Source organism: Oryx dammah, unplaced genomic scaffold (assembly GCF_014754425.2).
Source record: "Oryx dammah isolate SB20612 unplaced genomic scaffold, SCBI_Odam_1.1 HiC_scaffold_29, whole genome shotgun sequence".
Taxonomy (NCBI): Eukaryota; Metazoa; Chordata; class Mammalia; order Artiodactyla; family Bovidae; genus Oryx; species Oryx dammah.
In genome coordinates, this window is record NW_024070213.1 from 58,980,070 (window position 1) to 59,006,636 (window position 26,567).

The 26,567-nt window shown below is 37.6% G+C and overlaps 2 pseudogenes; both read left to right on the top strand.

Moving 5' to 3' along the window:
* Positions 1-4,061: 4,061 nt before the first annotated feature.
* LOC120858032 lies at positions 4,062-8,384 on the top strand (annotated as a pseudogene).
* Positions 8,385-23,275: 14,891 nt separating this feature from the next.
* On the top strand, positions 23,276-24,205 carry LOC120857364 (annotated as a pseudogene).
* The last annotated feature ends 2,362 nt before the right edge of the window (positions 24,206-26,567 follow it).

Below are 26,567 nucleotides of genomic sequence, written 5' to 3' on the forward strand. Positions count from 1 at the left end.
TGGCTTCCCTGTCAACCTTGTTTATTCTTTTTATTCCTAGGAGTTGAAAATCATATTTGTTTATACATTTCTCATTCAATTTGAATAACTTTTCTTATGTCTTTCTGACTCCCATTCTTCTGAACATTTTGTTAGTTGCAACTTCTTAAATTAAAAATTATTTGATATAAATTCCTGTTTTGAGTTTGGATGTGATATTTAGTTTACTCAACTCAGGAAATATAATCTTGTGAATTTCATTTACAGTATATTTGACAGAAACTCCTTTTTACCACTTTATAATTTTTAAAAAATTTATCTGTTTATTATTTATTTTTTGACTGAATCTTCATTGCTTCTCGTGGGCTTTCCCTCGTTGAGGCAAGATGGAGCTACTCTTTGTTGCAGTGCATGGGTTTCTTATTGCAGTGGCTTCTCTTGTTGTGGAGCAAGGGCTCTAGGCATGCAGACTTCCATAATTGTGGTGCATGGCATCAGTAGTTGTAGCTGGTAGCTCTAGAGTACTGGCTCAGTAGTTGTGGCAGAGGGACCTAGCTGCTCCATGGTATATGGGATTTTCCTGTCCCAGGGATTGTACTTGTGTCTCCTGATTGGCAGATGGATTCTTAGCCACTAGAGCCTCAGGGAAGTCCCTTCACTATTTATCTGGGGAAATGATTTTAAATGCTGTATAGTTTATTAAAAAATGTAAATATTTTCATTTAAAAACAGAAAGATTATTTATGGCACACTTTATAAGGTATGTCCTAATAATTTCTTCACCACCCTTATGGCAGAAAGCGAAGAGGAACTAAAGAGCCTCTTGATGCAAGTGAAAGAAGAGAGTGAAAAAGTTGGCTTAAAGCTCAACATTCAGAAAGCTAAGATCATGGCATCTAGTCCTATCACTTCATGGCAAATAGACGGGGAAACAGTGGAAACAGTGAGAAACTTTATTTTTCTGGGCTCCAAAATCACTGCAGATAGTGACTGCAGCCATGAAATTAAAAGACGCTTACTCCTTGGAAGAAAAGTTATGACCAACCTAGATGGCATATTCAAAAGCAGAGACATTACTTTGCCAACAGAGGTCCATCTAGTCAAGCTGATGGTTTTTCCAGCTGTCATGTATGGATGTGAAAGTTGAACCAAAAAGAAAGCTAAGCCCCGAAGAATTGATGCTTTTGAACTGTGGTGTTGGAGAAGACTCTTGAGAGTCCCTTGGACTACAAGGAGATCCAGCCAGTCCATCCTAAAGGAAATCAGTCCTGAATGTTCATTGGAAGGAGTGATGCTGAAGCTGAAACTCCAATACTTTGGCCACCTGATGCAAGGAGCTGACTCATTTGAAAAGACCCTGATCCTGGGAAAGATTGAAGGAGAGAGGAGAAGGGGATGACAGAGGATGAGATGGTTGGATGGCATCACTGACTCAGTGGACATGAGTTTGAGTAATCTCTGCAAGCTGGTGATGGACAGAGAGGCCTGGGGTGCTGTGGTTCATGGGGTCTCAAAGAGTCGGACACAACTGAGTGATTGAACTGAAATGAAATGAATTGAATAATCTCTTCATTAATTAAAAACATAGACTTTTAACAATATGTACTTTTGTAAATATAGTGGTAGATAGATCACTGCTGCTGCAGCTAAGTTACTTCAGTCGTGTCCGACTCTGTGCGACCCCATAGATGGCAGCCCACCAGGCTCATCCATCCTAGATAGAAGTCAGTACACATACATATGTACTAGAATACGGTGAAGAAATAACCATTTTAGATATGTAGGATTAAGTTCACTTTCTCCAATTCCACAAAAAGTAAGCTCTATTGTCTGATCTAGCTGAAATATATACACAGCTCCTTCCCAAATTCAGGACTAGTTTGAAACAGAGTGTATATCTAAATCATTTATTCCCTAAAATATTTATTTGTTTATTTATACCTTAAACTATTTTATAACAAAATCACTTAAGTTTTGTAGAGGCTAAAATCTTGATAACAAAGCAAAATCTCCACTTTTTATAGAAAAGTAGGATTTCATGTGCTAAATTTCTCTTCCACTTGTTAAGGCCTTAATAGATGCCTAAAGTATTTGGAAAGGTGGGTATATGTGTGTAGATGAAGTGATTACAGATACCAATATAATCCTCATTTATGTAAACCACATTTTAGTAATAGAAAATACAAATCTAATTAGTGGTGCAACATTCTGAATAATCATTAAGAGATAAACACACTTGAGAGATATAAGTTTTCTTTTTTAAAAAAAGGGAGGGGTGAGGATGGGAGTGATGGAAAATTGAAGGGGATTCAAATGTTAAAGGGAAGTTAAGAGTGGGTTCTCCATTTCTTTCTATCCTATCTCAAATACAATTTGTATATTAAATAAGGTGAATATCTGACAAACTTAAGGTTTCTATAACCTCTAAGTAAATATTTTCCCATCAGTAAGTCAGGTGTAAGTTCAGGTAAGCCAGGTATATATAACTTACTATAGAAATGAAAATGAATTAGTAAAGCATATAACATAGTTCAGTTCAGTTCATTTCAGTCGATCAGTCGTGTCCGACTCTTTGCAACCCCATGAATCGCAGCACGCCAGGCCTCCCTGTCCATCACCAATTCCCAGAGTTCACTCAGACTCACGTCCATCGAGTCAGGGATGCCATCCAGCCATCTCATCCTCTGTCATCCCCTTCTCCTTCTGCCCCCAATCCCTCCCAGCATCAGAGTCTTCTCCAATGAGTCAACTCTTAGCATGAGGTGGCCAAAGTACTGGACTTTCAGCTTTAGCATCATTCCTTCCAAAGAAATCCCAGGGCTGATCTCCGTCAGAATGGACTGGTTGGATCTCCTTGCAGTCCAAGGGACTCTCAAGAGTCTTTTCCAACACCACAGTTCAAAAGCATCAATTCTTCGGTGCTCAGCCTTCTTCACAGTCCAACTCTCACATCCATACATGACCACTGGAAAAACCATAGCCTTGACTAGACGGACCTTAGCCGGCAAAGTAATGTCTCTGCTTTTGAATATGCTATCTAGGTTGGTCATAACTTTTCTTCCAAAAAGTAAGTGTCTTTTAATTTCATGGCTGCAATCACAATCTGCAGTGATTTTGGAGCCCCCCAAAATAAAGTCTGACACTGTTTCTACTGTTTCCCCATCGATTTGCCATGAAGTGTTGGGACCGGATGCCATGATCTTCGTTTTCTGAATGTTGAGCTTTAAGCCAACTTTTTTCGCTCTCCTCTTTCACTTTCATCAAGAGGCTTTTTAGTTCCTCTTCACTTTCTGCCATAAGGGTGGTGTCATCTGCATATCTGAAGTTATTGATATTTCTCCTGGCAATCTTGTTTCTAGCTTGTGTTTCTTCCAGCCCAGCATTTCTCATGATGTACTCTGCATATAAGTTAAATAAGCAGGGTGACAATATACAGCCTTAGCTATCAATAAATTATAATAATGATTATTAACATTATCTTGCATATCTAACCATTAGAGATATATACACACTATACTTTTGAGGTGATAAGAACTTTTAATGTGAGATTTATCCACTTAAAAATTTAAAGACACAATACAGTGCTGTTGACTAAAAAAACTTTATGTCAATTGATTAGCAATATCCACATTTCCCTCTCCCTCTACCCCTGGCAACCATCATTCCACTATCTGAATCTATGAGTTTGAGAATTTTAGGTTTATCATCTAAGTGAATTCGTGCAGTTTTTAACATTTTATGGCTGGCTTATTATACTTAGCATAAGGCCCTCACGCTTCATTCATGCTGTTCTATATATTGAGATATTTTTCCTTTTTTAAGGCTGAATAATAGTCCAGTACTATCCCATTAAATGCATTTACTGTATTTTCTGTATCCATTCATCCTTCTCTAGACATTTGGGTTCCTTTCCATATCTTAACAATTGTGAATACTGCTGCAGTGAAGATGACAATGCTATCACTTAGATACCCTGATTTCAATTATTTTAGATACATATCTGGAAATGGGTTTGCTAGATAACATGGAAGTTCTATGTTTAATTTTTGAAGGAAATCTGTACAGCTTCTCATAGCTGGACAATGTGCATTCCCACCGACAATGTATTAGGATTCTAAATTCTCCACACTGTCTTCAACACTTGTCTTTTATCATCTTGATAACAGCCATCCTGACAGGTGTAAGGTGACTTAATATTGTCCTTTTGATCTTCTTTTCTCCGAACATTAGTGGCATTAAGCATCTAGCATATATCTGTTAGCCATTTATCTGCTTATATTTGTGTGTCTTCTTTGGGAAAATGTATACATGAGTCTTCAGTCCTTTTATTAATTAAGTTATTAGGCTTGGGGGTTTGTCCTGGTTTTGTTCTATTGAGTTGTAACAGTTTCGTACATATTTTAGACATTAATCCCTTATTGGATACAGTGTTTGTAATATTCTCTTCTGTTCTACAGGTTGTCTCTTCACTCTGCTGTTTGTCCACTCTTTCTTTGGTGGTGAAAGTGCTTTCTATTTTGATGTAATCCCACTGTTCTATCTACTTTTGTTGCCTATGCTTCTGGGGTCATATCCATTATATCATTGTCCAGTCCAATATCATGCAGCTTTTCCCCTACTATTTCTTCTGGTGGTTGAGTCACTAAGTTGTGTCTGACTCTTGCAAACCCATAGACTGTAGTCCACCAGGCGTCTCTGTCCATGGGATTCTCCAGGCAGGAATACTGGAGTGGGTTGCCATGCTCTTCACCAGGGTATCTTCCCCACCCAAGAATCGAACCCGGGTCTCCTGCATTGCAGGCAGTTTCTTAACCGACTGAGCTATAAGCTGCTGATGCGCATGATTTCTTCTAAAGAGTTTTAAAACTTTATGTCTTTAGTTTAAGCTTTAATCTGTTTTGAGTTGATTTTGTGTACAGTGTAAAGTAAGGGTAGAATTTCCTTCTTTTACATGTAGATGCTCAGTTTTCCCATAACCGCTCTTTGTTTTCAATAATTAGCTTAACATTGAGCTTCTTTATGTACATTCACACTTTTATATAAAGCAGTCATATTTTCAATACTTTTCTGCAAGTCTTTTCATATTTGAAAAACTTTTCTCTTTTCTGCAAATACTACTGTGAAATGTTTACTTGTAATTTCTTTAAAAGTTGCTTTTGTTTGAAACTATTAGTCTTTGGTTTTCAGTGTCCCTCTTTGAAAAGACTGTCTTTTCCCCTCCATGGGTTTTTGGCATCATTTTCAAAGATCATTTGACTGTATGTACCTGAGTGTTTTCTGGGCTCCTCATGATGTGTAATTGGTTAAGATGGCTATTGTTATGCTAGTACTCTATAAATTTAATTATCATAGCTTTCAATATATTTTGAAATCTGGAAGCCAGCTTTAGTTTTTATTTTCAAGATTTATTTGGCTAGTCATGGTCTTTTGTGATTCCTTATAAATTTTAGGATTTTTTTCTGTTTCTGTAAAAAAATAATGCCACTGGTATTTGACAGGACTGCACTGAATCTGTTGATTTTGTTGGGGAGCAGGACATATACATAAGTTTCCTCATCCATGAGCACTGAATGTTTTCCCATGTGTTTATGTCTTTAGTTTCATCAAAGTTTTGCATTTTTCAGTGTATGTATCTTCTACCTCTTTAGTTGTTTATTCCAAAGTATCTTATACCTTTTGGTACTATTGCAACTTTCATTTTTTACTTAATTTCTTTTTTAGAAAGCTTATTAATAGTATAAAAATGCAACTTACATTTATAATGTTGATTCTATGTTCTGCAACTTTAAAACATTTTTACAAAGTGTGTTCAGTTCAGTTCAGTCGCTGAGTCGTGTCAGACTCTGCAACCCCATGAATCCAGCATGCCAGGCCTCCCTGTCCATCACCAACTCCCAGAGTCCACTCAGACTCACGTCCATTGAGTCAGTGATGCCATCCAGCCATCTCATCCTCTGTTGTCCCCTTCTCCTCCTGCCCCCAATCCCTCCCAGCATCAGAGTCTTTTCCAATGAGTCAACTCTTCGCATGAGGTGGCCAAAGTACTGGAGTTTCAGCCTTAGCATCATTCCTTCCAAAGAAATCCCAAGGCTGATCTCCTTCAAAATGGACTGGTTGGATCTCCTTGCAGTCCAAGGGACTCTCAAGAGTCTTCTCCACACCACAGTTCAAAAGCATCAATTCTTCAGTGTTTAGCCTTCTTCACAGTCCAACTCTCACATCCATACATAACCACTGGGAAAACCATAGCCTTGACTAGACGGACCTTAGTTGACAAAGTAATGCCTCTGCTTTTGAATATGCTATCTAGGTTGGTCATAACTTTTGTAGAGTTTTCTATTATAAATCATGTCACCTGCAATAGAGATGACTGGTTTATTGATTGATCAATTTTGTCCAATTATTCTGACTAGTACTTTTTGAACTATATTGAATATAATGGCCTCCTTGCTTGTTTCTAATTTTAGAAAAAAAAAGTTTTTGGTTCTTAATTTGAGTATAATGTTTCATGTACTGGCAATTGTCTAACCCGTTTCATCTCTGCCCAGGTCAATAAGCTACAACATACAGTGCCAGTTCAACAAAGATATAAAACTACAGCTGACCACGGAAAATATCACACACCCTTAGATGGACACCGCTATAAGGACTCTGAGGCTTGAGACTAACAAGAGGGGGAGGCCCAATACCCTTTGCTGTCCCAGTTCAGCAGGAAGTAGCCAGAAAGACCTCGACACCCCTATTCCCAAAGAACTGGGCCTCCCATCTCTTGAGGGGGGAATGTTAGGTAGGTAGAATAGGGAAAAGGAGTCCAAAATGGCGGTGGCTAAAACACAACGAAGGGAAAAGCCCGTGAAAATAGAACAAAAGAAGGTCCAAGGACCGGAGTGAGGACCTCATGTAAAACAATACTCCTGAGGAAGTTTACATATAGGACAGGCCCAGGGAGAGATAAACATATAAAAGGAGGAGCCAAAGCGCTTTCTCTCTCTCTTTCTCTCCTGCATGCATGCACTCTTTCTCTCTCTCTCCCTCTCTCACTCACTCTCTCTCACCCGCACTCTGGGACGCTCTCCTCCTTGTGTCTTTGGATTGACATGCCCTCATGCCTCGAAGATGGATTTTCTTACTGTCTTCTAAACAAAATAGAGCTGTAACACTGATTTGTCTAAGAGCTATAACATGGTCCATTCGAGACCTGAGAGCTAATACACGGTCTGTCCAAGACTTGAGAGCTGTGACATGCCAAGGGGGCTTTAATGTCCGTCACTCCAAATCTTTGTTGTGACGAGACAAAGAACCAAAGAACATACACTCGCGTGACATATGTAAAAGAAGAAGAAGAAAATAATAATAATAAACAGAAAAAAATAAACCATACAGTGATCACAGATTTTGTCCTCCTAGGCCTTTGTGATGATCATGACCTTCAGATTGTGATTTTCCTTTTTTTTATTTATCACATATGTAAAAGTGTCACTGGAAACCTGACTACACCACCCTAACCTGGATGGACTCCCATCTCCAGATGCCCATGTATTTCTTCCTCCAAAATTTCTCTTTCTCAGAAATCTCCTTTACTGCTGTGTGCATTCCTAGATTTCTGGGGGCAATTATCACCAGGGACAAGACTATTTCTTACAATTGTGCGGCCCAACTATTTCTCTCTATTTTCATGGTGGGGGGAGGGGTCGGGGGTGACTGAATTTTACATTCTAACTGCCATTGTCCTATGTTGCCATCTGCAACCTGCAGCCTGCTTGTGCTGTGTGCATGGCTGGGCGGGTTTCTGACCATTTTCTCGCCCCTTTTGCTTCTCCTCCAGCTGGATTAGTGTGCTTGCAATGTCTTTGATCACTTTTTGAGTGACTATTTCCCTCCTTTTACAATTGTCTTGTTCAGCTACATGGCTTCTAGAAGTAATGGGTTTTTACTTTGCTTTGGTTAGTTTGCTATTCACCTTGGCATTAGTGATTTTGTCCTATACATACATTATCAGGATATTTTGAGAATCCCATCTGCCAGTCAGAGAAAAAAGGCCTTCTCTACTTGTTCTTCTCACATGATTGTCATCTCCATCTCTGATGGAAGCTGCATATTCATGTATGGTAATCCCTCCTCAAAGAAAAGAGATCATTGACAAAAGCTATTCTCAATATCTTTGCGGCCCTCCTTGCTGAACCCCTTCATCTACACCCTGAGAAACCAGCAAGTGAAACAAGCCTTCAAAGACTTGGTCTATAAGGCAGGCTTTTCTGCCAATAATATATATATATATTTTTTTTGGTCAAAAATAAACCACACTTTAAAGAACAATCAGATTATATCCTGAAATTCCTAACCATATATTCATTAATAACTACCTTTGCTCTTTATAGGTTGTTAACCTGCCACATGACAGTTAATATATTTCCCAATCTGTTACTTTCACTTCCAAGCAACATTTCAAAATATATAAAGTTATTCCTCCTACAGAATTTTTGTAGATTGAAATGTATTTCTTAAAGACAAAGCACATTGTGAAAAGATCATTTTAATTCTGTTAATCAATCCCTGAAAGGACCCTATGAAGTACCAGACTGTACTTCAAATGTAGCGTTTCAAAATGAGTGTGTAATTTCCTATGTATTTTCAAGGTGAACACTGATCGTTTCCTATGGTGTAAAGAAGCTATATATTCTGTGTAATAGTACATGAAATTCAGTCCAAAGAGATAATATGTAGTCGTGCATTGTACTTTTAAAATAGAGGTTTTTATTTCATGAAATTCAATATATATATAGAAGGTAAACATTGATCATGATATGTATTTTTATAGAATTTATATATGAATCCCATAAAAATAAATAGTAAATTATATTTATAATCAAGTAATTAAAAATAAATGTAATATAACTAAAACACTGCCACTTTCCAGAATTTAATACTCATGTCTATGACAATTATTTTGAATTCTTTGTCAAGTGTTCATAAATCTATACTTATTTAGGGTCTATTTTTTGAGATTTATTTTATTTGCATCATTTTCTCTTCTTTATGTCCCTTGTAAATTAATGTTCTTATGTACACATTTGATAAAACAGCCACCTCTCCCAGTCTTTTAAAGCTGGATTTGTTCAGGGGAAAAGATCACTACTCAATCCGCCTAGAGACTCTGGGGGTCTCTCCAATCTTTTCTGAGGATATCTATCCTTAGATTTGTGTTTGGAGATTCCTCAGCAAGCTGAGTAAGGGTGGGTTCATATCTATTTTGATTCTATTGTATCTACAGTGTCCTATAGTATTGAAGACAGCAGGTTCTCAATGTTTGTTGAAAATAAAAGTGATTGCGTCAACAGATGTGGAGATCTTTTTTTGTCATTTCTAAAATTAGATTAAAGAAATCTGAATTGTAAATTTTTGCAGATTTCCTAGGTTTTATGCTACAGTCCATCGGGTCGCAAAGAGTAAGGCATGACTGAGCGACTACACTTCACTTCACTCCACTTCATGCTTTCATTAATTACCAGAACCCAGCCCACCAATCAAATGAAAAGAGGCCTCTGCATAGTAGATACTTTTCAACAATTAGCACCATTATTAAGGGAAAATGACCTGTGAAAATTCTTGGAACGTATTGAAGACTTTAAAATTTATTTAATCTAACTTTTCTCATGCTTTCTATGGGAATTCATTGAGCATGATATCGTATCTCATTCTTCTTTTCATTGTTCTTTATTTAATCTTTTGAATAATTTATTTTATACTTAATAGCTTAGTGAGCCACTTAATGGGGACATTTTATTACACAAGAAAGGAAATGTAGTGTTTACACATAAGATTCATTCATCCCAATATTTCAGTCAGCAAGGTCAAGAAATGTCTATACTTTAGAGAAATCCTGATGTATCAAATGCAGAAAACCTCTTCCAAGAATTTTGCAAATATTCCATATGTTTCTGCCCTACTTCTCATGTTTTTCTATCTCTTTGGACATAGTCCACTAAGTTTTCTAATTCAATATTGGTACAACCTCATGAACTGCAGCCCACCAGGCTCCTCTATCCATGGGATTCACCAGGCAAGAATACTGGAGTGCGTTGCCATTTCCTTCTCCAGGGGATCTTCCCGACCAAGGGATCGAACCCAGGTCTCCCACATTGTAGGTAGACGCTTTACCGTCTGAGCCACCAGGCAAGTCCACTACAAATATTAATAACATATGTATAATACTTAGAGTATTTTCCTCTTGGCTCTGTTGGCACATTTGATTCACTGGAGTGCTTCCCATGAGCCATGGGCATATGTTGTGATAAAACTGCTTGTGGCTTATGCAGGTTAAAAATCCATATAAAAATCATGTCCATAAAGAACCACAGTAATGATGTCTTGCTACCCTTCCCCATTTTTGCTCCCATGGCTACAAAGCAAAATACATCAAAGAAAAATAGCTATAGAAAGAAGATAATTGCAAGTGTATTGAGAAAGAATATTTTTACAAATGCTAAATATCTTAACCTAAACTTGAAATAGTTACCAATATTTTTTAATAGTTTCTGCCCCTTAATGTGATGGATGCATTTGTAGAAATAGAGGTAAGATTATAACGTAAAAGCCAATGCAAACTTTCCTTTCCTTAGCACTGATTTATTAATTCTTAGCTTAGCATTTCATCAGGTGAAATAAATAATGAATAATTTGGGGTTGCCATTCCTTCCTGTATATATCAAGGATTCTGAAGAATGAGTCTGTTTATGTTTCCTGTTTGTTATACTCATTGAATATATGTCTAATAAGTATCACATGCTTCAGTTTCAGGAGGAAATAGTATAGAATTCCATTTGACCTTTAACTAGCTCTATGCTTTTGTTTATAATTAATCTCTCATTGTCAGTTTCTTCAAAGCTAACATAAGGTTACTGCAATGAATCAATGAGATCAATGAGATAAGAATATAAACAGCACTGTCTCTCAAATAAGTTTCCTCCAAAATGGTTACAATTGTTTTATAGTGAGACCAGACCACCTGACCTGCCTCTTGAGAAACCTATATGCAGGTCAGGAAGAAACAGTCAGAACTGGACATGGAACAACATACTGGTTCCAAATAGGAAAAGGAGTACGTGAAGGCTGTATAATGATCTTCTTCAAACATAATAATTGATTTTATTTGGATGAATAATAAAGAGAACAGTATTTACTGTGTAAGGATACATGCTTTAAAATTTTATATAATTTAATTTTACTTCTAATCAAGTTCAGTTCAGTTTAGTCACTCAGTCATATCTGCCTCTTTGTGACTTCATGAATCTCAGCACGCCAGGCCTCCCTGTCCATCACCAACTTCCAGAGTTCACTCAAACTCACGTCCATCGAGTCAGTGATGCCATCCAGCCATCTCATCTTCTATCGACCCCTTCTCCTCCTGCCCCCAATCCCTTCCAGCATCAGAGTCTTTTCCAGTGAGTCAACTCTTCGCATGAGGTGGCCAAAGTATTGGAGTTTCAGCTTTAGCATCATTCCTTCCGAAGAAATCCCAGGGCTGATCTCCTTCAGAATGGACTGGTCGGATCTCCTTGCAGTCCAAGGGACTCTCAAGAGTCTTCTCCAACACCACAGTTCAAAAGCATCAATTCTTTGGCACTCAGCTTTCTTCACAGTTCAACTCTCACATCCATACATGACCATTGGAAAAACCATAGCCTTGACTAGACAGACCCTTGTTGGCAAAGTAATGTCTCTGCTTTTCAATATGCTATCTAGGTTGGTAGCCATCACAATAATTGTATGAAATATTATCCTTATTTTCACAGTGGGGAATAAAAAAATATATAACTCAGAGAGAGTTGTATTTTTAATCCAGATCTCTTGGAATGGAAATCCCCAATAATCCCACACAAAATAATTAAAATTAAGACCTGATGCTATATTTTTATAAGAATTTATTTTCCTTTTTAGGTTAAAAATTATTTTCAAATATAGATACTAGTTGACAAACAGACATTTAGGGAGAAATAGAATATCTCCGGAGAAGGAAATGGCACCCCACTCCAGTACTCTTGCCTGGAAAATCCCTGGATGGAGGAGCCTGGTAGGCTGCCATCTATGGGACTGCACAGAGTCAGACACGATTGAAGTGACTTAATAGCAGCAGCAGCAGCAGAATATCTCTATGGAAACCCACAAATCCTAAGAGTGATTTAGGTGATTACATTTTTTTCCTTCATTATTCTTAATCATACGGGTTTGTGTGTTGATCTGACTGATTTGATTTGACTCCCCTTTTCCATTATTCCAAAGGGCTTCCCTAGTGGTGCAGAGGTTAAAGCGTCTGTCTGCAATGTGGGAGACATGGGTTCGATCCGTGGGTGGGGAAGATCTCCTGGAGAAGAAAATGGCGGCAACCCACTCCATTATTCATGCCTGGAGAATCTCATGGATGGAGCAGGTTGGTGGGCTACAGTCCACGGACACGAATGAGCGACTTCACTTTCGCTTTTCCATTAATAAAAAGTAAGTTGCCTTTTTTCGGAGGAATCAGAGAAACAGAATTCTGAGCTAACTGTAGGACTATTCAAAAATGCTCTTTTGCTGTCTCACATACAGGGTTATCGTTACCATCTTTCTAAATTCCATATGTATGCGTTTGTATACTGTATTGGTGTTTTTCTTGTATGCGAGACAGCAAAAGAGACACAGATTTATAGAACAGTCTTTTGGACTCTGTGGGAGAGGGTGAGGGTGGGATGACTTGGGAGAATGGCATTGAAACATGTATAATATCATATATGAAATGAATAGCCAGTTCAGGTTTGATGCATGATACAGGATGCTTGGGGCTGGTGCACGGAGACGACCCAGATGGATGATACGAGGAGGGAGGTGGGAGGGGGATTCAGGATGGGGAACACGTGTATACCTGTGGCGCATACATGTTGATGTATGGCAAAACAAATACAATATTGTAAAGTAATTAACCTCCAATTAAAATAAATAATTTTATATTAAAAAAAAGAAAAATGTAATTACATTTTCTTGAGAAATCAAAAAACTTTTCCCATTATCGAGTTTGACATTTTCTGTGCTGTTGTTCAGTTGCTCAGTCATGCCCAACTCTTTGCGACCCCATGGACTTCAGACTCCCTGGCTGTAGAAGACTGCAGCCAGGCTTCCCTGTTCCTTACTATCTTCTGGAATTTGTTCAAACTCATGTCCATTGAATCTATGATGCCATTCAAACATCACTATATTATTCTTCAATTCAAAAAATTATTATAATGAATAGTTGCTTAGGGAAAATTATGATACAGACCCTGCTTTGGGAGAATTCCAATATTAACATATATACAATAACAATTCTTTTAAAAAGCCTGAAGAAACTGGCATTTTAAAAAATCTGAGAGCTGTGTGTTAAGAAGTTTTTAGGTGGGCAATATGAGCAACCCAGGAGACAGTGCCGCAAATAACTCTGAGAAACTTGGGAAACTGTTCCAAAGAGGTACGGGGGAAGGATAGTATATATGTGATTTTGATATGCAATTAAGCACATATTTATTTTAGAATTTCTGCTGGTCTTATGAAGTTTCTGCCAGTCATGAGAAACAATTTGCACCATGAAGAATTTTAGTACTTTTCTAGATATGAGGAGATATAAGAATTGGGCTCATAAAATCAGCTCCTGAGTGTATCTAACTATCTGAAGACCTGTCCTGGCAGTTTTCCTGGAGCAGAGAGTGCCTCATTTCTTCTGTCTACCCTCACTCCTTCAGGGAGGGTTGAGGGTCAGCAGTTGCAGCAGCACATGATTTAACCCTTGTAGAGATTATATGACAAGTACCCATGCCCATTGCCAATTTGTAGTTACTGGATACCAACTATGACTACATATGCTACGGTCAGTTGTATATTTAAATAAATGCTTGATGTTAAACTGGTCTTTTGATAATAACTAAGTTTTTTTTTAAATAACTTTCTCATATCTGTGGCTATTTTGAGATAATACCTTATACATACAATTCTTTTAATTGCCTCTTTAAGTGATATGCGTAATCAGTAGTAGAGAAACTAACAGTAGCAAAGTTTTATTATACACAAAATTGAGATTTTCTTGTTAAAAATGCTTATTTTAAACATTAGAGTATGACATCATATGGAAAATGTACTGATTAGAATTTATATGAACAATTGTACAAGATCATACAGTTCTGGCTCTGAACATTTTTTTTTTCTGTTTTCCATGAAGTCAAAAACTGAAATAATAATGGAGAGTGCTGAATAATAATGGATGAGTGCTCACTCTCATCCTACACTTTTAAACTATTATAGAAAAGCTGTAATCATAATTCATTGAACTAAGTTCTGATTTTCACATACTATACTCAGTTGAGAGTCTTAGATACATCATTTGCTGAAACACAAAGAAAATAACTTATAAACCATACTGAGGAGATTTCGACACTGTAGGGAAATTGTGCAGTTACTTTTTCTTCCCCTCATGCTGGACATTTATAATTTCTAAGCTTAATTGGAAACATATGAAAATGCTGAAGTTAGACTTAATTGATAACTGTGACTTCTTAATGACTCAAAAAATATATACCATAGACTGTAGATAGGTATAGTTCTGGTAATTAAAAGAACTGTAAAATTATTGCAAAAGATATGAGAGAGTTTATGTTGATATTATCAGATAATACAGCTCTCTACCCAACACTATGCAAATTCTTTAGTGGTTATTACAAATGTTTGCAATCTGTGTGAGCATTTTGATTATTAATATCACCAGTCAAGACACACTTTTTCTATAAAAGGGTCATATATTAATAATTTAGAATTTGTAGACCATAAGTCCTTGAAGTAACTAACTCTCCCCCTCTGTAGTGTGGATGCAGCTATGAACAACATGTAAATGAAAGGGCTAAGGCATGTCTAATAAAGCTTTTAATAAAAATAGTTCATGAGCCAAATTTGCCCAATAGGCTGTAGATAGTCTTTCCCCACTTGCTGTCTTAAAATTTCCCATAAACTTTGACCAATTGGGCAATAATCTTATAAAATATTTCCAGAGAAAAAGATAAGATAAATATTTCTGCAAGAGAATAACAATTACAGATACCTCATAAAATTGTTGACAGGATTCAAAGAGGCAATATGTAGAAAACAATTAGACTAGGTCTGCTGCTGCTGCTGCTGCTGCTAATTCGCTTCAGTCATGTCCGACTCTGTGCGACCCCATAGAAGGCAGCCCACCAGGCTCCCCCATGGGATTTAGGTCTGGACTATAGTAATTGACGAAAAAATTTACCTCTACCTTCCTCTTTCTTTTCCTTCTCATTGTTATCAGAAGTACTATTAATAATGTAAAGAATTTATATATATATATGAGTTTCTAATCTTTTTATTTTAAGCTCAGTAAACATTGTAATGGTCTGTGACATTTTATTGATTATTTACTTAGTTTTTTACATGCTTAAAGGACTTTATAGTGTAGAATAATTTTCTATAGTGATCTTAAAATACTTTGCAGAATCTCATTCTTGAGTACCATAAAGCTACATTTCTTTTTAAAAATTTCATAGCATATATACTTTTTTGAAGTATAGTTGACTTAAAGTGTTTCAGGTACAGTTCAGTTCAGTTCAGTTCAGTCGCTCAGTTGTGTCCGACTCTGCGATCCCATGAATCGCAGCACGCCAGGCCTTCCTGTCTATCACCAACTCCCGGAGTTCACTCAGACTCGCTTCCATCGAGTCAGTGATGCCATCCAGCCATCTCATCCTCTGTCGTCCCTTTCTTCTCCTGCCCCCAATCCCTCCCAGCATCAAAATCTTTTCCAATGAGTCAACTCTTCGCATGAGGTGGCCAAAGTACTGGAGTTTCAGCTTTAGCATCATTCCTTCCAAAGAAATCCCAGGGTTGATCTCCTTCAGAATGGACTGGTTGGATCTTGTTGCAGTTTCAGGTACATAGTCAGGTAATTCAGTTACACATATACACATATATTATTTTTCAAATTATTTTCCATTATACGTATTATACCATTATAGGTATAAACATGATTTTGTTTATATTTCCCTTTGTGATACAATAAAACATTGTTGCTTATTGTATATCTATTTTTATAATTAGAAATATAGCATTTTATTAATACTAAGTCAAACAAGTTGAGTCAAATTGCAAATTTTTTATTTAGGAAAAAATTGATAAATTTTCTAAGATACATATATATATACACACTCTACAAATACTATATATATATATGTATATGAAAACTGTTCTACTATACTTGATAAATGAAGAAAGCAATGGCACCCCACTCCAGTACTCCTGCCTGGAAAATCCTATGGACGGAGGATCCTGGAAAGCTGCAGTCCATGGGGTTGCTAGGAGTCGGACAAGACTGAGCGACTTCACTTTCACTTTTCACTTTCATGCACTGGAAAAGAAAATGGCAACCCACTCCGGTGTTCTTGCCTGGAGAATCCCACGGACGGGGGAGCCTGGTGGGCTGCCGTCTATGGGGTCGCACAGAGTCAGACACGACTGTAGTGACTTAGCAGCAGTAGCATGCTTGATAAAGGCTTGAGAAAGGACATAAAAAAAAAAAAAAAACATAGAAGAGATGAAGAAATCTGAAAACAAAAGCTAAATGAGATGGGAGTACTGAATATGAAATAGAAAATTGAAACCAACTAGATAAAAGTAAAAGATCATCCTATGGTCCAGTTCTTCTTAAACATGGCTGCTCCTTAGAAACATATCTGGAGCTTTGGAGGAAAAGCAATACCTGGGCATTTGTATTTTTCAAAAAATTCCAAGATATTTCAGATATGCATCTTTATTTTAAAATGTGGTTATAGGTTTTCCTATTAAATGTTACTGCTGATGATATAGAATTCTATTGTTGCCCAATCATGATACAATGATATTAAGGAGTAATAGTTACATAATCACAATACTAAAATATGTTTATCAGTTTTTGCAATCATTAGCCAGAGAAAATTTAAAGATCCCTGCAATTGCAAGCTATAATGGGAACATGAATAATCTAATAATATAAAATAATTCCATACAATTTGGGAGGTTAAGCAGAGTGATATAGTAATTGGAAGTACGTACATGCACGTGTTTTCATCCACCCAGTCAGTCTATGTCTTCTGGTTGGTGCATTTGACTCATTTACATTTAAGGTAATTATCAATATGTATCATCCTATTATCATTTTCTTAATTGTTTTGGGTTTGTTTTTTGTAGGTCTTTTCCTTGTCTTATTCCCTGCTTAGAGAAGTTCCTTTAGCATTTGTTGTAAAACTGGTTTGGTGGTGCTGAATTCTCTCAATTTTTGCTTATCTGGAAAGCTTTTGATTTCTCCATCAAATCTGAATGAGAGGCTTGCTGGGTAGAGTATTCTTGGTTGTAGGTTCTTCTATTTTCATCAGTTTAAATATATATTGCCATTCCTTTCTGGCTTGTAGAGTTTCTGTTAAAAAGTCAGGAGATAACCTGATGGAAGTTCCCTTGTATGTTATTTTTCCCTTGTTACTTTTAATATTTAATAAAGTTCTTATATAACTTAGAATTATTAAAGAACCTTGAAGCTGCAACAATAATGAAGGCTAAGAATAAGTAATGAAGTGCATATGTAGAAAACTTTTATATGTCAAGAATATGACTAAAACTAAAGTAGATTGAGTGCTATTTTTGTAAGATTTCACATCTATTTTATTACTCAAAAATATTAAATAATTGTGATTAATGAAAATGATTATTTTCTAGAAGTCCTCATTGAACTCTTCTGTGGGATGAACATAAACATTCCCAAGAGAGATTCACTATAGAGGAGAGTCAGGAGGCTCTGAGAACACCAATGGCAGCTTCCAGAAATCCCCGATGTTCCACCTTATAGCACAGCTGTCGCCTGGACTTTGTTCCCAGGAGATCAACACGTCTCTCTTCATAGGTCACAACAGCTAAACTTGAATATTTGAGCATTTAGTGCAACTAAATGCCAGATCCTAGTTTAAGAATCTACACTCGTAATACCCCACTTTGCCATTTCACTTGCAGTTCTCACTTTAAATTGGGCCTAGAGGAGCTATCCCACGTTGAAGGTCAGGAAGGGCGGAGGTGAAGAGATACCCGTCGAGGTAAGGAGCAGTGGCTGTACTTTGCTGGAGCAGCTGTGAAGATACCCCATGCCCAAGGTAAGAGAAACCCAAGTAAGATGGTAGGTGTTGCAAGAGGGCATCAGAGGACAGACACACTGAAACCATACTCACAGAAAACTAGTCAATCTAATCACACTAGGACCACAGCCTTGTCTAACTCAATGAAACTAAGCCATGCCTGTGGGGCAACCCAAGACGGGCGGGTCATGGTGGAGGGGCCTGACAGAATGTGGTCCACTGGAGAAGGGAATGGCAAACCACTTCAGTATTCTTGCCTTGAGATCCCCATGAACAGTATTAAAAGGCAAAATGATAGGATACTGAAAGAGGAACTCCTCAGGTCAGTAGGTGCCCAATATGCTACTGGAGATCACTGGAGAAATACCTCCAGAAAGAATGAAGGGATGGAGCCAAAGCAAAAGCAATACCCAGCTGTGGATGTGACTGGTGATCGAAGCAAGGTCTGATGCTGTAAAGAGCAATATTGCATAGGAACCTAGAATGTCAGGTCCATGAATCAAAGCAAATTGGAAGTGGTCAAACAAGAGATTGCAAGAGTGAACGTCGACCTTCTAGGAATCAGTGAACTGAATTGGACTGGAATGGCTGAATTTAACTCAGATGACCATTATATCTACTACTGCAGGCAGGAATCCCTTAGAAGAAATGGACTAGCCATCATGGTCAACAAAAGAGTTCAAAATGCAGTGCTTGGATGCAATCTCAAAAACGACAGAATGATCTCTGTTCGTTTCCAAGGCAAACCATTCAATATCACGGTAATCCAAGTCTATGCCCCAACCAGTAACACTGAAGAAGCTGAAGTTGAACAGTTCTATGAAGACCTACAAGACCTTTTAGAACTAACACCCAAAGAAGATGTCCTTTTCATTATAGGGGACTGGAATGCAAAAGTAGGAAGTCAACAGACACCTGGAGTAACAGGCAAATTTGGCCTTGGACTACGGAATGAAGCAGGGTAAAGACTAATAGAGTTTTGCAAGAAAATGCACTGGTGATGGCAAACACCCTCTTCCAACAACACAACAGAAGACTCTACACATGGACATCACAGGATGGTCAACACCAACATCAGATTGATTATATTCTTTGCAGCCAAAGATGGAGAAGCTCTATACAGTCAACAAAAACAAGACCAGGAGCTGACTGTGGCTCAGATCATGACTCCTTATTACCAAATTCAGACTTAAATTGAAGAAAGTAGGGAAAACTGCTAGACCATTCAGTTCAGTCACTCAGTTGTGTCCAACTCTTTGCGACCCCATGAACCGCAGCACGCCAGGCCTCCCTGTCCATCACCAACTCCTGGAGTTCACTCAGACTCACGTCCATCGAGTCAATGATGCCATTCTGACATCTCATCCTCTGTTGTCCCCTTCTCCTCCTGCCCCCAATCCCTTCCAGCATCAAAGTCTTTTCCAGTGAGTCAACCCTACACATGAGGTGGCCAAAGTACTGGAGTTTCAGCTTTAGCAGCTTTCTCTCCAAAGAAGTCCGAGGGCTGATCTCCTTCAGAATGGACAGGTTGGATCTCCTTGCAGTCCAACGGACTCTCAAGAGTCTTCTCCAACATGACAGTTCAAAAGCATCAATTCTTCGGCATTTAGCCTTCTTCACATTCTAACTCTCACATCCATACATGAGTACTGGAAAAACCATAGCCTTGGCTAGACGGACCTTAGTTTGCAAAGTAATGTCTCTGCTTTTGAATATGCTATCTAGGTTGGTCATAACTTTTCTTCCAAGGAGTAAGCGTCTTTTAATTTCACGGCTGCAATCACCATCTGCAGTGATTTTGGAGTCCCCAAAAATAAAGTCTGACAGTGTTTCCCACTGTTTCCTCATCTATTTGCCATGAACTGGTGGGACCAGATGCAATGATCTTCGTTTTCTGAATGTTGAGCCTTAAGCCAACTTTTTCACTCTCCACTTTCACTTTCATCAAGAGGCTTTTTAGCTCCTCTTCACTTTCTGTCATAAGGGTGGTGTCATCTGTATATCTGAGGTTATTGATATTTCTCCAGGCAATCTTGATTCCAGCTTGTGCTTCTTCCAGTCCAGCATTTCTCATGATGTACTCTGCATATAAGTTAAATAAGCAGGGTGACAATATACAGCCTTGACGTACTCCTTTGTCTATTTGGAACCAGTTTGTTCCATGTCCAGTTCTAACTGTCCAGTTCTAAGCCATTTTGCTTTTTTGCATTTCTTTTCCATGGGGATGGTCTTGATCCCCGTCTCCTGTACAACGTCATGAACTTCATTCCATAGTTCATCAGGCACTCTATCTATCAGATATAGGCCCTTAAATCTATTTCTAACTTTCACTGTATAATCATAAGGGATTTGAATTAGGTCATACCTAAAGATGATGCTGTGAAAGTGCTGCACTCAATATGCCATCACATTTGGAAAACTCAGCAGTGGCCACAGGACTGGAAAAGTCAGTTCTCATTCTAATCCCAAAAAAATGCAATGCCAAAGAAGGCACAAACTATCGCACAATTGCACTCATCTCACATGCTAGTAAAGTAATGCTCAAAATTCTCCAAGCCAGGCTTCAGCAATACGTGAACCATGAACTTCCTGATGTTCAAGCTGGTTTTAGAAAAGGCAGAGGAACCAGAGATCAAATAGCCAACATCCACTGGATCATTGAAAAAGCAAGAGAGTTCCAGAAAAACATCTATTTCTGCTTTATTGACTATGCCAAAGCATAGTGGACCACAATAAACTGTGGAAAATTCTGAAAGAGATGGGAATACTAGAACACCTGACCCGCCTCTTGAGAAATCTGAATGCAGGTCAGGAAGCAACAGTTAGAACTGGACAGGGAACAACAGACTTGTTCCAAACAGGAAAAGGAGTATATCAAGGCTGTATATTGTCACCGTGCTTATTTAACTTATATGCATAGTACATCATGAGAAATGCTGGACTGGAAGAAAAACAAACTAGAATCAAGATTGCCTGGAGAAATATCAATAATCTCAGATATGCAGATGACACCACCCTTATGGCAGAAAGTGAAGAAGAACTAAACAGCCTCTTGATGAAAGTGAAAGTGGAGAGTGAAAAAGTTGGCTTAAAGCTCAACATTCAGAAAATGAAGATCATGGCATCCAGTCCCATCACTTCATGGGAAATAGATGGGGAAACAGTGGAAACACTCAGACTTTATTTTTTTGGTCTCCAAAATCACTGCAGATGGTGACTGCAGCCATGAAATTAAAAGACGCTTACTCCTTGGAAGAAAAGTTATGATCAACCTAGATAGCATATTCAAAAGCAGAGACATTACTTTGCAAACTAAGGTCCATCTAGCCAAGGCTATGGTTTTTCCAGTAGTCATGTATGGATGTGAGAGTTGGACTGTGAAGAAGGCTGAGCGCCGAAGAATTGATGCTTTTGAACTGTCGTGTTGGAGAAGACTCTAGAGATTCCCTTGGACTGCAAGGAGATCCAACCAGTCCATTCTGAAGGAGATCAGCCCTGGGATTTCTTTGGAGGGAATGATGCTAAAGCTGAAACTCTAGTACTTTGGCCATCTCATGCGAAGAGTTGACTCATTGGAAAAGACTGTGATGCTGAGAGGGATTGGGGGCAGGAGGAGAAGGGGACGACAGAGGATGAGATGGCTGGATGGCATCACGGACTCGATGGACCTAAGTCTGAGTGAACTCTGGGAGTAGTAATGGACAAGGAGGCCTGGCGTACTGTGATTCATGGTCTCGTATAGAGTCGGACACGACTGAGCGACTGAACTGAACTGAAACTTCTAGACCAACGTTATTGAAGAGGATGATAGAAGTTCCACATCTTCTTAAGGTTTTCATATTCTGTTTTTATTTTTCATGAATCATCATAAAATAGAGAAAAAATAATCAAATTTGATTCATGTGATGTTTACTAGTGTCTGGCAGAGTAGCAATGACTTATCTTCTGTTATTCACAGCAGAAATGTGAATATCTAAAAAAAGATAAGGGAACTATCATGATTTTAGCAAACCAGATACGCAGAATGATAGATGCTTCCAGTGGAGCTGGGAATCAGCTGAATGGTTTGGGATTAATAGGAGAAGTTTTCCTCTACATTTCTGGAATACCCTTTTGTATTAGTCACCTCATGCAAAAGATAAATGTGGGGTAGAACTCCAAGGGAATAAAGCAGTTTTTCATAAAGTTCAATAGCTGCTAAGCAAGGATGTTCAAATGCAAAGTGTACTGGGCTAAAGTCTGGGTAACATAGCTGCTACTCTCTGAGGCAAGTAGTTACTTTTCAGTTTGTGCTTCAATGCAAAATTAAAAATTGATAAATACTGCATATCCTTTTAAGCTCAAAAATATACACAGTTTTCTATACATATAAAGTTTCTATACATATACTCATAGAAAATCTTAGAGAATGTCAAATATTAATGATGTCAAAGGAATTATCAGACAAGCCATTAAGTGAATGTTGTTTAATATATAAAATAATTAGGCTATTTATTTTATTTTCTTGTAAATAATATCTAATACCTATAGTATATTTTCATTTTGCTAATTACATTCATAAATACTAATATAAAAATAAAGCTGGTAATTAAATTATCTAATCATTAAACATTTTAAAGTTTATTTGCTAAGAAAATAATGAATTGATTTCTTGTTTCACAAAAGGTGTTGTTACTTTATTCTTCTAAGTTTTATTTATATCTTATGATGGAAGTAAGATCATCCACATCTCTTTTAGATGGCAGTGTCTTCTGATACCTACATGACAAAAATTGATGTATGTTTTATAGGATTATCCCAACAAAACTGCAATGACTTGCATAAATTAGACAAATCAAAAATTATCAAATGCATTTATTAATTCTGAATAATATAACTTATATAAAGATTTCCTGGCTTCTCCTGTTAGATTTAGAATAAGAGAACTATTATATAAAACATGACTCACAAATACATTTTAAGAAAAATTGTAAATAAGGTATTAAAAGAAAACAATATGGGCATGAATTAGAGAGAATGATTTAGAGTTGATTATATTGATCATAATGAATTATATTTTCATCTCTTCCTTTTAATACACTTTCTATCTAAATATATTTAAAAGAGAAAAAAGGAGGAAAAAAGAGAAAGAAATGAACCACACAGTGATCGTAGAGTTTGTCCTAGGCCTTTCTGATGATCCTGAGCTTCAGATTGTGATTCTCCTCTTATTTATCACATATGTATTAAGTGTCACTGGAAACCTGACTATCATCACCCTAACCTGGGTGGACTCCCATCTCCAGATGCCAATGTATTTCTTCCTCCGAAACTTCTCTTTCTAAGAAATCTCCTTTACTACTGTGTGTAACCCAAGATTTCTGGGGGCAATTATTACCAAAGACAAGACTATTTCTTACAACAATTGTGCAGCCCAACTATTTTTCTTTATTTTCATGGGGGTGACTGAATTTTACATTCTAACCGCCATGTCCTATGACCGCTATGTTGCCATCTGCAAGCCCCTGCATTACACAACCATCATGAGCAGGAAACTCTGCAGCCTGCCTGTGCTCTGTGCTTGGCTGGGTGGGTTTCTAACCATTTTCCCGCCCCTTATGCTTCTCCTCCAGCTGGATTACTGTGCTTCCAATGTCATTGATCACTTTGCATGTGACTATTTCCCCCTTTTACAATTGTCTTGTTCAGATACATGGTTCCTAGAAATAATTGGTTTTTACTTTGCTTTGGTTACCTTGCTATTCACTTTGGCCTTAGTGATTTTGTCATATATATACATTATCAGGACTATTCTGAGAATCCCATCTGCCAGTCAGAGAAAAAAGGCCTTCTCCACTTGTTCCTCTCACATGATTGTCATCTCCATCTCCTATGGAAGCTGTATATTCATGTATGCTAATCCCTCGGCCAAAGAAAAGGCATCATTGACAAAAGGAGTGGCTATTCTCAGTACCTCTGTGGTCCCCATGCTGAACCCCTTCATCTACACCCTGAGAAACCAGCAAGTGAAACAAGCCTTCAAAGACATGGTCTATAAAGCAGTCTTTTCTGCCAATAAATGAATTTTTTGTCAACTTTAAAGGGGAGTTTGGTTAATTCCTGAAGTTCCTTAAAGTCTGTGTACTGTGGCTGGTCTGTGTAGTCTCTACACAGGCCACCTGACAGTTACTTTATTATTTCCCCAGTCTGCTGCTTCTACTTCTCTTCCTGTTTCTCCAGAGTATTGTTTTTTGACATGTAAAGTAATAATAAAGGTTATTTCTCATGCAGAACTTTTGTAAAAATGAAATGTATTTCTTTAAGACAGAGCACAATGTGAAAGATACTTTTAATTCTCTTAATCAGTCCCTGAAAAGATCCTATGATACCACCTTGTACTCCAAATATAGAGTTTCAAAATGAGTGTGTAATTTCCTGTGTATTTTCAAGATGAACATTAACATTTCCTGTGGTTTAAAGAATCTATATATTCTGTGTGATATTACATGTGAAATGAAAATATCTCCTGCCATATCAACAAACAAGAAACGTCACAGCCGTCAGCAATTTCTGGTCTCCAAATGTGAATGAGAGCTCCCAAAACTGAGATCCAGCAGAGTCTCATTCCCTCCTGGTGATTGCTGAGTACCTGGGGGTGATGCAAGAAGTAGCCACTTGCAATTCTTTAAGGTGAACAAGGGACCAATGGCACCCTACTTCAGTACTCTTGCCTGGAAAATCCCGTGAATGGAGGAGCCTGGTGGGCTGCAGTCCATGGGGTCGCTGAGGGTCGGACACGACTGAGCAACTTCACTTTCACTTTTCACTTTCATGCATTGGAGAAGGAAATGGCAACCCACTCCAGTGTTCTTGCCTGGAGAATCCCAGGGACGGTGGAGCCTGATGGGCTGCCATCTATGGGGTCGCACAGAGTCGGACACGACTGAAGCGACTTAGCAGCAGCAACAGCAGCAGCTGAGGTGTTTATGAAAGGAATTAATTCAGTGAACCTAGAGGCTTGCATCTTCCCATGCCTAGAATGTTAAATTAATTTGATTTATTAATTTGATCCCTGATCTTTGGTGTTCAGATTGCCTGCTCTCTTTGTTGCACACTTGTATATAGTCTGACTCCCTCTCCTGTCTTCTTGACGCAGTTTTCTCAGAGCTACTGAGATGCTGTTTCCTGCGCTCAGATTCCTAAACATTTCCATCAAATAAGATAGCTCTCTTCTTCCAGGTTGTGACTATATTTTTTTGTTGACATACACTAAATCCAATCCAAAGAGATATGTACCCTTAATGTCAAGATATTTATTTTGTGAAATTCAGTACATATTTTGAAGGTAAATATTGATCATGATATCATGTATTTTGTATATAATTCACATGTTCTCTATTATTTTGGAAAAAAAAGTTTATTCAAATAATTCAGAATAAATTCAAGAAAACTAAAACACTGCCACTTTCCTGAATTTAGTGATCATATTTATGACAGTTATTTTGATGTCTTTGTCAAGTGTTCAAAAACCTCCTTTTCTTTAGGACAAAATTTTTGAGGTTGATTTGATTTGATTTTCTGTTTCTTCTTTTCACTTGTAACTTGGTGTTTTTTACCTACACCAAGTGACAGTTCAACTGCCACTCCAGGATTTTGGAGTTGGATTTATTCAGGACTTCATCATCATCAAGTCCAGCAAGAGGTTTGGAGGCATCTCACATATATTATGAGGATGACTTTGGGATGTTTCAAAGGGCCCCTGAGACATTCCAAAAAGCTATTAAACTACCTGGGTTCATTAGCTATGTTAAGTTACATGGGAAGTATTGTTGAAGGGATGATAAATCTTCTCAGGTCATACTATATGGTTGATTTACATATATATATATATTCTAAAATTATGTGGAATTCAAATAGATCTAATATGCCCTGATAAAAAATGTGGTCAATTATAATTCTAGTTATCATATTAGTGTTACATATCACAGCAGTGGCCAGGCTACTTTGTCAATTGCAATTTAATCAGATTTTTAACATGCCTTCTATGGTTTCACTGTGATGCTTTTGCAAGAATATGGCTATTTCAAGATTTATGGAAAAGACTTTTCTAAGATTATCCAATAAAATATTTTGTTTGTTAGTTATCTTGTATACTGGTAACAGGCTGGAATTTAGCCCAATATCTATGTTAAGAGAACAAAGTTTTGTTAGAATGAAGCTTTCAATAACAGATTATGAATTTCTTTGCTTTTAAGTATTTTATTTCTTTTTAAAATCTTTTGTTACTTTGGTACAGTAAATAAGAATTATTAAAGATTATGGTACATGTAAAAGCTCATTCTGCTTCTACTACAAAAAATAACCCTTTACTCTTAGACTTTTGCTATTCTGATGTCCTTAAAACATGACAATAGTGTACTCATAAATCAGAGAATTAAAAATGGG